The 15,584-nt window shown below is 36.3% G+C and overlaps 1 protein-coding gene across 2 annotated transcripts in view; it reads right to left on the reverse strand.

Annotated features, from left to right (window-relative positions):
* Positions 1–15,584, reverse strand: part of PCDH10 (protocadherin 10) — a 118,568-nt gene that overhangs the window by 64,849 nt on the left and 38,135 nt on the right. The gene's annotated exons all lie outside the window — the stretch shown is intronic.

Below are 15,584 nucleotides of genomic sequence, written 5' to 3' on the forward strand. Positions count from 1 at the left end.
TTCTTTAAAATTTTGAAAATTCTTTAATACATTAACTTTCAAACCTTTTTGTCTGCTTACATACCATTACTTCCATACTTGTATTCTGCAATAAATGGGAAGAGATTTCTTGAGGAAATTGGGCTAAAAAATATTGATGGATCTCAGCTTTTAAGCTGGAAAGAATGCCAGAGGCCACATAATACAAACTCCATTTCAGAGAGGAGGAAACTGGGTAGTTAGGCAGCTCAGTGGATAAAATGCTGGAGCTGGAATCAGGAAGATTCATCTTCGTGAATTTAAATCTGGCCTCAGACACTTGCTAGTTGTGTGACCCTGGGTTAGTCACTTAACCCTATTTGCCTCAGTTTTCTCATCTGTAAAATGAGCTGGAGAAGGAAATGGATCTTTGCCAGGAAAGCCCCAAATGGGTTATGAAGAGTCAGACGTAACTGAAATGATGGAACATCAAGAACAAATTAAGGAGGCCAAGCAAGGTTAAATGACTTCCCTAGGGTCACAAACTGATCAACAACAGAACCAAGATTCACTCTCAGGTCTTCTGACTATGAATCTATATTTTCAAATTGTTCAGGAACATAGGAAATAAAATTCCATAAAATAAGTTATCATAAGTGCCCCCTATCTACATCCATAAATGAAGACAATGTTACTATATGGGTTCAGGTCCTTGAGGTGAATCTCAACACAATCACATAGGTGGATTCTGACAACACCAACAGGTATAATTCCATCCTGTTTCTGCCAACTGAGTCATGGGCTGGACAAAGATAAGGAAGGAGCTTTGACAGCAACTCTATCTGTCTATCTGTCCTGGGACAATCAGACCAAAAAAAAATGGTGCTATAAGCAAAAGGGGGATTAAAATTCCATAATTGCAACCTTTTGAGTAATCTATTAAATTATCAATTCATTCCAAAATTCTTCATGGTGATTTAATGGATAATGAGGCAGGCCTGTATGTCATAGCGTAGCAGCTTCACAGATACCTTTGGGTTCAATGTTTCCTTTTGTGCCTTGTCTAAGTTTATTTAATCCAGTTTGTTGAATGATTTGAAAACCAATGCTTATAGGTATTCTCTCATATACTATATTTCAGTCTGGTAGAAAAAGAAAAACATTAAAAATTATTGCTTTGGTCTTAAAATGTGGCAGAAACACTGGATGGGGAGCCAGAGAACCTGGAAACTGGAAATATTCCCCAGAAGCAAATTATATTCTTATGTGCATTCTAGGAGGTTTTATTATTCTATTTTCTTACGTACTTTTCTTTGTTGTAATAAATATAAACTCAAACTGACTCCAAATCCACTTCCCTTCACTCCAATGTTCTGGAAAATACAGTGAGATATTGTGATGGATATAAAAATCCTTTAGCAAACAAGAATACTATGGCACAAGCTTTCAGAGAAACAGAAAGATGCATAAGAACTAATGCAGAAAGGAGTAAGTGGAAACAAGATAATAATTTATCTGATAATGCAAATAATATAAAGGGGAAAAAAGCAAATGACATTATACTTAGATCAAACCAAAACAAAGGAGTCGATCTGGACTCCAAAGGACTGATAATGAAACATCTACCTCCTCTCAATAGATAAGTGGGATAAAGGTCTGGAAAGATGCATATAATATTCTGTCAATACATATTTGTTTTGCTTAATGGTGCTTCTTTGTTATACAGGAAGGCAGCAGAGCATAGCAGATAGAGCATTTTCAGGAAGGCCTGGGTTCAAATCCTGCTTATGACCTCAGAATTGCCTAGAAAGGTATACTGGCTATTCAATGGCAAAGTGGTACTCCATAGTGCCATTGAGACAATACATATTTCCCTGTAAAGAAGGAGAAAACCAATGGAAAAGAATACTGCAATGTGAGTGAACACATAAGCACAGATATGCCTTAGACTCTCATTAGCTGTGTGACTGTAAGCAAAACATTTAACTCCTCTAAGTTTCAGTCTCTTCATCTTTATGATGGTAATAACAACAAGCTATATAACCTACCTCACAAAACTGTTGTTAGGCTCAAATGAGACAACATGTGTAAAGGTCTTTGAAAACTTTAAAGTATTAGATAAATATCATTTATTACTATTTGTTACCAGAAAGAGGTCAGCTGGGGAGGGGGTGGAATTTGGAAATGAATGATGTTTTTAAAAACAGCATAAAAAAATTATAAAAATAGACTACATACTAGGGCAGCATTAAAGGACACACTGCCCATTTTAAAAATAAATAAGAGAAAAGCAATATAACTTTTTTTCCCCAGAGGAAAATCTGTGTTGGAGTTAAAGATATACTTTCTCATCAATTTCATTTCAATTCTTTTGCAAATTGTACATTTTGGATTTATTGAAATAAAAGCTGGTCTGGATCAAATGTGAAAGAAACATAAGTTAACAACTTAAACTACAAACTCAAAAAAAAAGAAAGAAAAGAAAAGAAAGAGCATCCTGGAAGCCCATATCCCAGTCTAAATACAGAGATTAGTCAATCTAGCACATGTTTTAAATTAGTAAAATATCATTCACAATTAAGTTAGAAGATTACCTTTGGGAGAAGCTATTAGCATAGATATGATGTGTTCATTTAATTTCGTCTGGCTGAACTGCCTAATTGTAGTACTCAAATGGTTCATAATTATAAAAAACCAGAAGTTCAGCACACATTATAACAAACTTATATAAAATGTAAACGAAAGCCCCGAAAAGGCACATTTTATTTGACTTTCAGGGATCCATCTACTGTGCCCTTATTATCTTCGTATTTTGATCAATCTAGAGATAGCAAAGTTACCTTTCTTTTTTTTTAACATGATAGCTATCTTCTACTTGTGTATCCAGTTATGTAAATATAGAGTTGATATGTGAGCTAGTGATGAAAGTGCAAAATAAAAAATACTAGAATGCAGGATAAAGAAGAGTGTTCTAGGCACTTAACCTCTCTGGAACTCAGTTTCCCCATCTGTAAAAATAAGGTAATTGAATTGAGGTTGCTTACATCTCTAAATTGAGTATTTTATGATCATATGTTATGAAAGAACTGCTATAATACTCCTGCTAAGTAAGCTCGAGCTGGAATATGGTATAATAAAAATTATGAGCACTTTGTATTTCAGGACTTTGTAAAGATATTTTTGAATTCTAAACAGTCAAGGACAACAGTGTAACACAAAAGGAAACCCACTGACTGGAATAAGAAGGCCTGGGTCCAAATCTTGCCTTTCACGTACTTGAGCCTCAGTTTCTTCATCTATAAAATGAGGGGACTGGAATAGATAGGACTCTAAGAGCCCTTGCAGCTGAAAATCCATGACCTGAAAATTCTAGTCGATCATTCTTTGACTACCTGGATTAATAATGGCTCACATACATATTATCATACAAATGGAGAATACATGTAATTGCATTTTAGAAGCATTTACATGCATAATTATTTCATAAATTTCTATCATTTAAGTTGTAGCTACACATTAATTAATTCAAGGTCAGGTTGGTTATTATTAAAGGACTTTGGCCAAATTCCTAACTCTCTACGTCTTTATTGTCATGCATCATTACTCAGTCATAAGTCAGCTGCAGCAATATTACTAGGGTTTGACAACAGGGGCTTTATCTTAGAATGTAGAAACAAGAAAGTTTAGTGGCAACTACTTAACTCGGGGAAAATGAGCTAAAATAAGAAACTAACAGATCAGCCCTAACTAATTATTCCCCTTTCCAACAGAAGCCTCAGGTGTCCTAGGATCTCTAAACAAAAGGTGGGGGGGGCGGTGAGGAGCTGGCATCTCATCTTTAAAAATATAATTTGAGGACGTGTTACATGATCTTTTCCACAGGCCCAGTTTGTGCTGCCCTAGGTAAAAAAATAATAATAATTGCTAGTTACAGCTCTAATTAACTTATGTAAGGTCACTCACATGAATAATATATTTCTGTGAAATTAAAAGAAAACTGGTAGCAGGGAAAGGAATAATCATTATTATTATTCTACACTAAGATAATCAGTATAAATGGCAGACAAATCACTTCCTCAATGCCTGAAAACAGTCTAAAAGATCAAATAAAATGAAAGAAAGGCATGAATATCTACTTTCTCATAATTTAGCCTAGAGATAATTTTACAAGAGTTCCATCACTCACATTGAACTTTTCATAAGTTGTGAAATCCTTTAATCACCTTTAATAATTTACAAACTGTGAAATTAACCTATGGAAAAAAAATACTGATTAATTACCCATGTGATAAAAAATGACTTTGGATTATGCATATTGGTAACATAATTAGCCAAAATAACATTATCCCAAGGAGCACAACCATACATTAAGTGCCTAGGGGGAAGGAAGTTTAAATACTCGCTGAAATGGAAAGTACTTTAGATGGCCTGAATGTTCATTTTAGCTTATGGTAGAAAGCTCACATCATATGTAGCACTTTAAGGTTTGCAAAGAACTATATATACATTATCCTACTTGAGCCATATAATAACCCCTTTCAGGTTGGTACTACACCTATTATTCCCTTTTGATAAATGAAGAAACTGAGGCTTGAGAAAGTTGAAGTGACTTCCCCAAGATCACACAGCTAAGAAATGTCAGAAGCAGGATTCAGAACGAGGTCTTGTTAATTTTAAGTACAGCACTCTAACTACCAGGCCAAGCTGCCTCTTCTATAAACTTTTAAGCCTTGTATCATAAATCATAGAAGTCAGTCTTTTTTTTTTTAGGCAATTGGGGTTAAGTGACTTGCCCAGGGTCACACACCTAGTTAGTGTCAAGTGTTTGATCTGAGGCCTCATTTGAACTCAGGTCCTCCTGATTTCAGTGCCAGTGCTTTATTCACTGCGCCACCTAGCTGCCCCAGAAGCTATTTCCTTGCCTCTAAGAACGTCCATCCTCCAACTGTCTTTTAATCTAATTTTTTAAAACTTCCAAAGAGTAAGGTCTTCTAACCTCCTCAAGGAGCCCGTTCACATGTTTAATGACCCTGATGGTCAGGAAGCTTTTTATGGATAAACTCAATTTAGCATGCAGTAATCCAGCCCATTTCCTCATTTCTTTTAGTTCTCAGTGGAGGTGGGGAACAGCTGCTCATCATTATCTGTGCAATAACTCTAAATAAACTCAAAGATGGTTTTTAAATTGTCCCTCAGTATCCATTCTTCAGGTTCAATAACGTCATTTCCTTTAACCTTTCACTTTCTGAACTTCTAATTATGTTTGCCTCTCTCTTTTTAATTCTTTTTAAAGGAATTCTTTATTTATAGAGGTAAGAACTGTCCAGACACCGTTTTCTAGACAGGGTCTGATTGATGATGGAAGTAGCTAGTTTTGAAAGTGCCTTAAAGTTTGCAAATCACTTTATTCACAGCAGCTCTGACCTACATTGAGTAGGAACTATAACGCCTATTTTATAGATAGGTCACTGAAGTTCAGAAAGGCTGAATTTACCTTACCCACATTCGAACAGCTAACAAGTGTGAGTGAGAGGGCTGGGACTTATATTCAGCTTTCCTAACCAGAAGACAAATTGTCTTTCCACTACAAAACCATACTACCTTTAGGATGGGCTGTATCATAATTGGCTTAGAATTATACATGTTTTTCTGCACCCCTAATATTTATGCACAGCTTTACATTGTTTATTCATAGTTGAAATATAGTGTATTCCTTCTGACAAATATTGAAAATAAAATAATTTCAGAGAGCAGAGCACAACAAATACCTTGCCTCCCCCCTCAATAAAAGCACCACATAATGTGATTGTATTAAAGAGGGAAGGGAGGAAGGAAAGAAGGAAGGAAGGAAGGAAGGAAGGAAGGAAGGAAGGAAGGAAGGAAGGAAGGAAGGAAGGAAGGAAGGAAGGGAAAAAGAAACAAAATATATTGAGAATTTTAGGATTTAGAGCTAGAGATAAGATAAATAAATCTTGGAAATCATCTAATACCGACATCCTTAACTTCTAGATAAGATAGTAAGGCCCAGAGAAGGGAAGTGAGGAGATAGCAAAATCAGGTCCTTTGACTCCAAATCCAGAATCTTTTCTGCCATATTAGGAAGTAGTATGTGTGTCTAGTAAGTAGAATTGAGCATGGGAATGAATGAATCCCATTTTCCCCTTTAGGAAGAGATGATGAAGCATCAGCATCAAAATGAAGTGTTAGAAGATTCTCAAATATATTAGTGGTTTTTATGGTGAAATCACTGGAGAAGACTGAGAGGGGATAGGATAGCAATCTTCAAGGCTGAAGAGAGATTGCACTTTTTCTACTCTGATCCAGGGGTCAGAACTAGTAGAAAGGGATGAAAGTTGTAAAGGGGCAAACTGAGTCTTGCTGTAAGAATCAGAGCTGTCAAAAAGTGGCCCAGCTCATTGAAAACTTCAAGTCTTTAATACACGATATTATTCTTCAAAATATTCAATTTTAATTAAATTATTATAGCAGTCTCAAGGCATCACTGAACCCAAGCAGTTCCAACTATTGGTAAAATCCATATAGGCAACTCTGCCCCCTCCCAAAAAAAAAAAAAACCTATTGGTAAAAGAGTATCTACCAATGATTTGCCACTCTTGAGTCAAAACAAATTTGACCCAATTCTTCCACCAAGTGTGCTGCATATGAAGGAAGAATCTTAATTTACACACTTTACTCTTGGGTCTGAAGGAGTTGATTCAATATATTAAACACTTAATTTATTATCAGGAAAAGACCTGGGCACAGAGAAGACACACTTCACCCTTTTTGCTATTCAAAAGTGTAAGATTAGCAGTCTTAGAGATTACAGTGTCTATGTTCTCTAAGGACGCATCACAGATAAGGAGAGTATAAACTACAGTGCCAGGTAAGATTAGGTATGGATGGCCAAGGGGACTGAGAAGCTCTTGCCAAAATGTTGCCAGGTATGTCCTTCTTCTGGAGAGTCAGCTGCCCACAGACCCTCAGAAATAGCCTCAAGCTGAGAGCATTTTGTTTTCTGAAAGTTCAACTTTCCTATGTGTTAGAACAATGCTGTCCTGTTCCTCCAATGTTCTTCATAGGAAAGGTCTTTAATAAATAAAAATATAGATACAGATAGAAATTTAACTTCTTCATCTCTCCTTAAGATTTTAATTGAACTCCACCTTATGTAATATCTAATGGAGACTTAATATTTATAAACTTCTTTAAAATGACATCAGCTGTCAACTACCGAATTTACTTGAAGTAGATTTAAGCAAGATAGTAAGTTAACATTAGTAATTACTCAGTACCCTTATCACATAGACAAAGAACCATCAGCATCAAAGTGAAGTGTTAGAAGATTCTCAAATATATTAATGGTTGTTATGGTGAAATCACTGGAGAAGACTGAGAGGGGATAGGATAGCAATCCTCAAGGCTGAAGAGAGATTGGATTTTTTCTACTCTGACCCAGGGGTCAGAACTAGTAGAAAGGGATAAAAGTTGTAAAGGGGCAAATTGAGTCTTGCTGTAAGAATCAGAGCTGTCAAAAAGTGGCCCAGCTCATTGAAAACTTCAAGTCTTTAAGCAAAGGCTGGATTCTCCCCAACTTGTCAGGTATATTATGGGAAGAACTCATATTCAGCTATGGATTGGACCCTTTCCAGTTATGAAATCTTATGAATTAAAAATACTACTGAGACAATTTGTATCACAGAACTGTAGAACTGGCAGGGACCCTGTAATCATTTCATGTAGTTTTACAGATGAGAGAGATTGAATCATTTATCTAAGGCCACAAAGATCATGGTAGGGCCAGAACAAAGAACTACTACTACTATTACTACTACTACTACTAGGATAGGGACTGGACCTGTGCTTTAGTATAGGGAAATCCCTAATGAAGAAAGTCCCTCTACAAATGCAAGTCCACCCTCTTGGCAATCTATGGTTTTAGAGAGTTACTGAAAGTATTAAGAGACCTAGGTCTTTCTGTCTCTGAGTTCAGCTCTCTATTGACTTATTCACACTGTCTCTCACAAAAGTAATAATACCTATTATTTGCATTGTGCAAAACATATTACATACATGATCTCATTGGATCCTCATTAATAGCCCTATGAGTTAGGTGCTGTTATTATCCCCATTTTGCAATGAGCAAACTGAGTCTTAGAGAGGCTACATAACTTGCCTACGGTCACACAAGTATTAAGTGTTTAAAGACGGAATTTGAACTCAATCGTCTTGACGTCATATCTTGACTGTATCCCCTAGTGCTAATTTCTAAATACAAAAGCTATGAAACATACCAAATCATTTGTTTTAGTAGTGTCCTAAAATTAGAAATATATGTTTGCTGGATGAAAAATGATTTATAAATCCTTGGATTTTACACTGACAAGATAATATAAGTATTCTGGGGGTGGAGAGGACCTCCAGGATTGAGAGTATTTTCTACAGAGAGCAAGTTTTGTTTTGTTGTTTTGCTTTGCTTTGCTTTTGCCAAATATCACTGAGTGGTACTTAGGTATTTTTGCCAATTAGTCACTGAGACACATAAATCATGACTTCTCTGGACAGTCTGTAAAATATATGTGTTACATTGTCAGGGCACAAACAACCTTGGTTTCCTGTTGTTGTTTAAAATTGTTTCCAAACTATGCCATATGTAAATCCTAATAAAAGCAGTCTGGAAAAAGCTGAAGTCTGCAGAAGGGAAAATAACTTAAATGGTGTGAGGATGTGAGTGCCTGAAAATATACCCTCATGCCTTATTAGGAGTTGCTAAGAATTTGCCAACTGTAGTTTAGTAAAATCTTTTCATTCCTGCATTCTGAAGTGGAAAGGAGAGTGCACTTATTATCGATGAAAAGTCTTCTGACCATTCCCAGAGGGAATTACCATTAGACCTCAAATCACCTGACACTAAAAAAGTCATACAAGAGCTCAATTGTCCTTTGAAAATAAATATGGGAATTCCTTTGTGGCTATGCACATATTTCTGTAACATTTTTTTTCTATTTCATAGGTTGCCATGGTTAAAAATTTTATCAGTAAGTGGCCAGTCCACTGGTGATGAACATATTGGGTGGACTTCCTGAGGTGAAGTTACAGGAGTATATGGAGGAAAGGCACTGAGGATGACCTGTATCACTAGTGAATATTTACTTTGAGATCACAGATATTATCTTAATTATTATCATATTGTGTCCAAATTTCAACTCTAATTATAACATACATATTTCAACAACTGTAGAAAAGTCAAAACTGAGTCACAGGAATGTAGAATATGAGCAGAGAGAAAAAAAATAAAGGGATTAGTTGCTGGACTCTTAAATATGTAAACATGTATTTAATTTATGATGCAATAAAAGCCCACTTAGGAAAGTTTAGGTGGAGCAATGGATAGAGTGCCAGCACTGGAGTCAAAAGGACCTGATTTCAAATCTGGCCTGAGAAACTTACTAGTTGTGTGACACTGGGCAAGTCATTTAACCCTGTTTGCCTCAGTTTCCTCATCTGTAAAATGACTGGAAAAGGAAATAGCAAACCCCAAATGGAGTCACAAAGAGTCACCTATTACTGAAACAACTGAATAACACCAAAAAAAAAAAAAAAGTCCACTTATCTACCAGTCTAGTATAGGGTCCATGTGGAACAGGAGTTCCTTAAAAATGGTGAGATTCTTCAGGTGATCTTACTTATGAACCATTTCACCTGATTACATCAAAGCCTTGAATGTTGCAAAGCCTCCTATATTACATTAACAATCACTCCAAAGTGTTAAAACTAATTATCCGTGCTGGGGAGGTGGGGAGGGAGGGTCAGGGAGCAGATAATAACTGGATGAAGACTCCTAATTGTCCAGTTTATTAAATACATCTAGATTGACAACCCATAGACTTGGTTCACTGATACCTGAATCTCAGACACACTGCCCAGGTACAATGTCAAGTCCAGAATTCAACAGAAGGAAGAGAGTGGGTTGTGCTGCCTTTGGAAAATTCTGCAGGAGTTTTAATGACCCCAAGCTTTTCTGTGAAACAAAAGGTCATTATTTTAACCTCAGTACTCTTCTGGTGACATTTATACAGCCATGAATCATGGAATGCCATAGTCTCTGAAGAATTAAAATTCTTAAAGAGGGTCACATGATGGGTGTAAGCAGTCAGTCTTCTGGAAACCTCAAGGAAACTAAGTATTTCCTAGTAGATGAATTAAACTTGGGATCAGGAAAGCTATCAAATCCAGCCTCTGAAACTAGATGTATGACCAGGTGTATGCCACTAACCCTCTACAGAGTTTAATTTCCTCATTTATAAACAATGATTATACCTGCAAAGTTGTTTTAAAGTTCAAATGAGATAATATGTATAAAATAATACATGAATGGTACCTGTAATTACCTAAAGTACAATCAAGAGCCTGGAAATAATTGAAAGGGATATTTGATTGCCAGCACACTAATACACACACCAAAGGCGTAACAGAGGTCAGGCATTTTACACTATGAGAGACATGGAGGATCTCAATGCCTTCAGCAACTCTCCAAGACTGTGGATTGCCAAGAAAGTGGTGATGGACTTTCCTCATTAGGGCTTCCTACTAAATCACAGGTCCAGTCTATTTCCTATCAGTAATAGTAGTATTAGTTCTTTATTCTGGCTCTACCATGACCTTTTTCTTTTTTTTGGGGGGGGGTAATGGGGGTTAAGCGACTTGCCCAGGGTCACACAGCTAGCAAGTGTTATGTGTCTGAGGATGGATTTGAACTCAGGACCTCCTGAATCCAGGGCCGGTGCTCTACCATGACCTTTATGACTTCAGGTAAATGATTCAGTCTCTTGGCCACTGTTCCCCTAGATGAAGTCTTCTTACTTAGAATTAGAGCTAAAAATCAAGATTTTTAAAATATTTGAGTTATTTAATTTCCCCTGGAAAATCCCTTTCTTCTTATATTATATCAAATGGATTAGGAACAAAGGAAGTAACTGAGAAGTGACAGCTGACGAGGTATGCAGGAGAAGTAAAAAGCCAAAGATAAAAGCAATAGCCCTATCCACCTCAGTAGCAACTAAGAACATTATTCTATTCTCCCTGAAAGATGCAATCCCCCAGAAGGTAACTGTTTCTCCCAGGTTCAAAAGGTACCCTGCAAATACTTACACCTAAAACTATACTTAATGACCTGCCACTGGTGTGCTTGCCATTAACAGTTGGCCAGTAGACACACTTTCATCTTGTAAAAAGGCATTAACTAAGGCGGCATAGTAAAAAGCAGCTACCAAACATGGGGCCTGGTCTGTCCACAAATGCACACACAACATACTGTAGGAAGAGGTACATAACTTTCATTACAATGGTTTTGAGACACACAGGTAAGGACCATTCATGTCAAAGCAACTTACATTTCTGGCACTGCAAATTCTGAAAGTAATTTCTCTGCTCTGTAATTACTCTCTACAGCCTCCTCCTTAAATACCAACGTTATCTCCCCTAGTAGTCCATAGATAACTCTCTTTTTTTTGCTTCCAGAGATCATGGTCCATGAGGCTGCTTAATTCCTTGGGTGATTGTCACTCCATATGTATCTATCTAGAGTATGTGTTTCTACTCCCTCCTGAATGTAATGTTTTCTACTGCTTAAACATGTCTGCTTCAAATCAACTTGGTTGGGGAAAAGGAGAAAGAGAGAAAGAGAGAGAGAGAGAAATATTTCCTCCCTACCAAGAGCAATGCTGTCTCAAGCACCCAGTTCTACCTCCACTTCTGGACCCTGGCTTGGAACCACCCATACAATTAGTAACAAAGCCTTTTCATGGGATTAGAGGCAGTAAACGTGGGTTTTCTGTTCAAATCAATCACTGTCTGTGCCTTTTGTTTCACTCAAAGAACTTCAACTTGACTCATATAGGTATGGATGCAACTTTACAGTTAGCTTAATGCACCTTATACCTATATTAAAACCTCATGTCTGTGACTATAAGAATTATGACACCCTTCGTATATATATCTATGTCTTATTTATTTTAGTATACTCCTCAGCACCTAACATATTTCCTTGCATATACTACACACTTAAAAAAATGTAGTGGAAGGAAAATGCCTTGAAGATAAAGACTCTGCTGTATTTGTATCTGGAGAGCTTCACATAATAAATGCTTAATAAATTATTGTTGATTAATTAATTGATTTGTTGAATGAAAGAATGAATGAATAGATAAGTGAATAATTGATGTTCACCATGATGAACTGAGTAACCAAGAACACATTAAATTGCCTTCCATTAACTATTGAAAAAATTATTGAAATTGGTGATACAATTTTATAACATGTTTCTTCAACATTTTCAAAGCATGAACTTTTCACAAAGTGAAAGATCAGTTGGAAAAATTCATTTAAATGAAATATCCATTTCAGATTTAAAGTTGGAAAGGACCTTAGAGATCATTTAGTATTCCTCGTCCCCACCCAGTTGCAGAGGAAGAAACTGAGGGAAATGATTTGCCCAAAGTTACAGAATGCTATCAAGAAACAAAGCCAGGATTTGAAACCAGGACCCCCTCACTTGAAATCAGTGATCTTTCCATTGACCACATTGTCTTTGTAATGTGTTACAATGAGTAAAACTCTGAATATTGTCATTACCCATTCCAGCACTTCATCGATTGGGCCTAGACTTCTAGATAAAGGCCAAAAAAAAAAATTCTGTAAGATATCCCAGCAAAAGCTAAATGATTTTCCTTTCAGGCTACAAAATTGAGTATTGAATAGGTTGTATCAAGAATAAGCTATTCTCTCTGATCCATGTACTTGAAACCATTTTGTTTAAAATGCTCTAAGTAATTAGAAATGTGATTCTGATCAATAAATAACCTTAGATTTATTGTTTACTCTAATCACAGCAAAACTAAGATTCTTCAAAATGGATGTTTCATTTGTGTTAAAGCTTAAATTTAATTTTCCAGTCTCTTTTTTCAGTAGAATCTTAGCTTTAGTGTTGCAAGACCTTATTAGAAAATGTAGTCTAACTCACTGTTTGTTTTTTTTGCAACCAAGTCCAGCAAGGTTAAGTTATTTTACTCAATAAGAAGCTGGCAGTAATTTAGCAGAGCCAGAATTTTAACCCAGGCTCTCTAATTTTAAATCTAGCATTTTCCCCACTGCACCATGCTTCCTCTCATTCAAATATAAATCTGGATCATGATTTGTCCCTCAGGCTATCTCCCTCCCTCAAAAACAACAACAACGACAACAACAAAAACCCAAGATACATCATTGAGGTGTGACCTTGGGCAAATCATTTATCTTTCTAGACATCAGTTTTCTCATCTATAAAATGGGAATGTTATAATATAATACGTGCCATATTTATATCACAGAAATGTAAGACATGTGAATGTCAAATAACACCACAGGTGTTAATGGTTTCATGATACTGAAAGCAAGAATGGTATTTATTTATTTAGTGAGGCAACTGGGGTTAAGTGACTTGCCCCGGGTCACACAGCTAGTAAGTGTCAAGTGTCTGGTCTGAAAATGGATTTGAACTCAGGTCCTCCTGACTCCAGGGCTGGTGCTCTATCCACTGTATCACCTAGCTGTCCCATAAGAATGGTATTTAGAGAACACCTAATCCAACCCTCCCCCTCCACATTTTACAGACGGGAAAAGGAAGTCTTAGAAATAAGAAGCGACTTACCCAAGGTAACAAAGACATTAAATTGTGATGCTGGAATTTAATCTCATTCCAGTATACGTGTTATACATGAAATGATCCGTAACTCTAATAATGCAATACATCAAGGATCACTGGTGTGGGAATCCCTTCACCTAATATAGATCTCAACCCTACTATTATTTATTAGGTAAGTCTTATAGTTACCTGAGAATGAGAATAGGTAGGTGACTTTCCCTTGGTCATACAGCTCGTTGCTATCAGATGCAAGATTTCAAGCCAGCTGTTCCTAAACTCTAACATGTCATCCATTATGCTAAGCTATCTCTCTTGTAACTCTAAAGTACTAGACAAAAGTGAGTTAATATGCTTACATACTGTATCATAATTTTTAAAAACAATTTACCTCATTTAACAAATGATTATAATTACTGCAAACATAATAAATAGTTCCCTACCCATTGGATGTATATTGGTTATTATAGATAAGGCTTCTTCACATGCATGTTCAAAATAAGATTATAGGATCAAGAATTTTAGAGCTGGCAGGAACCTTAAAGACCATCAAGTCCAACCCACTTATTTTACAGATGAGGAGATTGAAGCATAGAGATATTATGTAACCAAGGGTTGTTTCTTTTTGTGAAGGTGAGATGTCAGAAGCAGAGGGTAAAAAGCAAAATTGTAAAGGGTGTGTTGGAGCAAGGATTAAATTAGGAAACAAAACAAGACAAAAAGCAAGAAGATTGACCAAGCCAGCAAAACAAGCTAGGGACCAACAAGAAACTAGAAAAAAAAAAAAGGAGAGGGAGGAATGGGTGAGGGGAAGGAGTTCAGAGATGTTTTGTAGGACAAGGAGCTAAGCTATTCTACCAAGCAGGAAGGGAGACTGGAAAATCAGAAGCCAAACAAGGTCCCTTGCTTCTATAAGTGTCCTGAAGGCTTTCAGATATGTATCTATGTTAAAGAAAAAAAAAAATATACATACAACTATAGAATGTGAATCTAGTTATTCAGAGTAACAAAGCTTTAGAATTATCTAGACTAGGAAGGCCCGAGCTTGGGAAATGAGTTGACCAAGAGTGAACTTTAACTATATGTATATGTTAACACCTATCTGTATGTGTATTTGTCAGTTAACTAACTCTATATAGCTGATAACCTTGAGAATTGTATCCCTTGTTTTATGCCATCTGGCTTCTGACCCTTCAGCACGGATGAAATCATTTTTTTCTAAAGGTCTCCAGTGACAAGCTAATCCTCACTGTAGGGACTGTGCAAAGCAGTTGTTTGTTTGTTTGTTTTTTGTATTTTCCAATACACTCTGAGTATATAAAAGCAAACATTTATTTAGTACCTACTCCATACAGAGCACTATGTAAGGAAGTAGGAGATAATGGAAAATTACTCTCACCCCAAAGAATCTCCTATAATGGTAGTAAAAGGGTTCAGGAGCCTGATGTAGAGTCTCCTGAAATTCAATCACAATTTCTAACATATATAAGTAGAACTAAACCAGGAAGATCTGGGTTCAAGTCTTACCTTTGACATTTAATATCTTTGTAACTAACAGCATGTTGTAACCACTCTGTGCTTTAGGTAAACCCCTAAGATTTATTTAATAAATCGTTGACTAGCCATTATCTGCATTGGTAGAGAGAACACACACAACAGGAGTTCCATGCTAAGGTAATCACAGATGCTTTGTGCATTTTATCATGCAGAAAATGAAAAGGCAACGACTATAAGTTAATAATCCTGTCTATAATACAACTGTGTGACTGTTTCTTTTCTCAGATTCTATTAACATAGAAATGTAATACATTAACACAGCTGTTTCTACTGATACTAAATTAAAATGAGGCAACTTAATTTTTTTTTCTATCCTAAATAAAGAAGAATGAGTCACTCTCCTCCTCCCCTAATGTGTTACACAAATTTCTCTCCAAAGGTGACATGGCCT

Source organism: Phascolarctos cinereus, unplaced genomic scaffold, assembly GCF_003287225.1.
Source record: "Phascolarctos cinereus isolate Bilbo 61053 unplaced genomic scaffold, phaCin_HiC Scaffold_9;HRSCAF=440, whole genome shotgun sequence".
In the NCBI taxonomy this organism is placed as follows: Eukaryota; Metazoa; Chordata; class Mammalia; order Diprotodontia; family Phascolarctidae; genus Phascolarctos; species Phascolarctos cinereus.